This window comes from Lissotriton vulgaris, chromosome 12 (assembly GCF_964263255.1).
Source record: "Lissotriton vulgaris chromosome 12, aLisVul1.2, whole genome shotgun sequence".
Lineage (NCBI taxonomy): Eukaryota > Metazoa > Chordata > Amphibia > Caudata > Salamandridae > Lissotriton > Lissotriton vulgaris.
Genome location: NC_141700.1, coordinates 721,111,085 through 721,113,729, shown reverse-complemented (window position 1 = coordinate 721,113,729; position 2,645 = coordinate 721,111,085). Strand labels below are relative to the sequence as shown.

General features: G+C 43.8%; 1 non-coding gene across 1 annotated transcript; it reads right to left on the bottom strand.

Annotated features, from left to right (window-relative positions):
* Window positions 1-1,828: 1,828 nt before the first annotated feature.
* TRNAH-GUG (transfer RNA histidin (anticodon GUG)) lies at window positions 1,829-1,900 on the bottom strand. Its single transcript has one exon. It is a non-coding gene; the product is annotated as a tRNA-His (tRNA).
* Between the last annotated feature and the right edge of the window lie 745 nt (window positions 1,901-2,645).

The window sequence follows — 2,645 nt, the reverse complement described above, 5'->3', positions numbered from 1 at the left end:
GAAAGGATGTGTTTTTTACAGCTTGTAGTGCAAATGGATCATTATAGATAATGTGGTAACCCGGTAAGTCAAGACGGACCTGGGTACAATACGAGAATATAAAGGTAGTCCGTGACCAACTTAACACTGATAATCAATATCACAATGACCTTTCTCATGCATACAATCAAGGTTTATATATGAATGCATATGATAGGAACCACACAAACACAGCGCCAACCACAATAAAAATGTTCACAAAGCATTTTATTAGTTGTTTAACATGGCTGCTAAGGGTTCCCCCCCCCCCCCCCCCCCCGTGCTGGGATCCCACATTTACCATTGTTCATGACGAGCTCAGCTCGTCATGAGTGTACGAGAGGTGTACATCATGACGAGCTGAGCTCGTCATGAGTGTCGAAGGGGTTAAGAAAACAGTTCAATCACTATATTGCAATAGGTTGCGCGCAGGAAAGGAGAAGGGGAGTGGTAGTGATGGGTGGAGGGAGTGCAAATCACAGGAATAAAGATAAACAAACTTAGATGCTTTTAGAAATACTGGTAATCCAAACCAGTCACAGATGACCTGTCCAATGTATAACATTCATTTACATTTAATCTGTAAATTTACACCATGCATTCAATGCATATTCAAGGGTATGTCGGATAGGAAGCAGGTACAGGTCTTCTACAATAGAAGGCATCGACGTTTCGACTCGACTGATGCATGGAGGGAAGTTTGGGTCTCAGCTGTGAGTCTTCATCAGGACAGGAAGGGCAACCTACAGGTAAGAATGCCAATTAGACATGGCACTGCATGTGTGGTCAATAATGTGAGAGGTTGAGTAGAAAAAGCACTGACCTATTCCGGGTGCCAAGCCTGGCTACTGAGGTCTGATGCCCAATATCGAAGGCCAAAGGTCCAAGGGATACGAGGGTGTTCAGTAACTTCAACACCAACAATTGCGTATATTCTTTAGTGATGTATGAGATATCAATCACTGTCCCAAGAGACAAAATTAAAAAGGGGAGGGGTGTGTCAGCCACATGGCTGGCAAGAATGTCTACATATATTTACAAGAGCTGTGAATATTGCACACGTGACCAATTCTAAAAACTAGGCAGTGCACCGTGATTGTGACCCCTCAGCTATGCTCAGGATTTGTTAAGAACGGATGTTCTGTGTTGGGAATGTATAGAACAAAGTATTCATTGGGCCCCTCCGCGTCTTGTGCCGAATTAGCCAGGATCGGCTGTGCCCCTAATTAGTTAGAGAACTGACATCACCAGGGCGATGAAAAGACAATGCTTTCTGTACTGAACAGAGACAAGCACCAATGAACCATCAGCCATTCGTGCATGGTGAGAGGAGACACAGATCACACGCAGCAGACTGGGGGACACTTCTAGCACTTTCTCGTGGAGCTGGGATACACTTTATGGGACGGCCGTCTCTATCCATATTCAAGGATTACATGTTTATCCATTAATGTGGACAAGTCTGGGTGAGAAATAAAGCAACATTACAGAAACAAATAAAACATCCTTACAGAAAAGGTATTATAACACAAGCACATGTTTCTGCATTCCGTAAAAACAATTTATGTGCAATTACACCGACTACAATATGCAACAGTATATTAAAAGTAAGCTATTAATCAAAACACTCCTTCCCTACTGCAGTACAGCTGCGTCATCATAATGAAATGACTTCTCTTTATCGAAGCTGACATTATCACCACTTGGGAAGTACAAAGCACAGGCAATATTTAAAAAAATAGTCTCTATTGAAAATGTGTATTAATAAAGAAAACATATCGCCCAACTGCCGTGACATTGCCACCCGCAATGCCGTGACCCGGATTCGAACCGGGGTTGCTGCGGCCACAACGCAGAGTACTAACCACTATACGATCACGGCGAGCTACTTGGGCTACGTGACGTCATGCTGAACGTTACTTTATAGCAGAGATCGAGTGGCGCTCTGTGATGAATGTCTCACATGTTAAAAGGACCTCATCTCTTCTTGGGTACGTGTTTTGAGGCACATGCTTCACATTTTGCCTCCTTGATTGGGATGTTCACAAACCAACCCAGGATGCCCTCCAGTCCTACTCCGTTGGGACCGCTCCCTCCTTGTTACATGTCAAGCCTCTCATCAAGTGCAGTTCGTTGTAGAGTGAGAGAGAGGTCATCGCATGTGGCTGCTTTTCAAAGTGAGCTGAGCCCACTGGCTCTCCGTAGCCAATCACCCGAGCAGAGAACAGAGAGGAGCCAGTTACAGGGAAAGAGAAACACTGGATTCAGAGGACCTGAAATGGACGAGTTTTAAGTTATAGACAACTGGTTAAATCCTCTGCGGCCGGAGAGTTAAGTTCCACATTTACGGGTATCACATAGGGTTCAAGGCTGAAAAAATAGTACACGTTTGTTTTTATGTCCCAGGTACCACAGAATACTGGAAACAGTGGACTTTTTAATAGCAAGAGACAACGTTTACTTTTTAAAAAAATAAGTGAAGATTCTCAAAATATTTTTTTAGCAGGCACCACCCACGGCCCATGAGGGCAATGCTAAATGGGTCCCACCTTCCTCAACTGTGGGTGGTTCGTTGATTATGTGTTAATATCGAATTCTGTATCATGCAACCAGATTCTGCTCTGTTT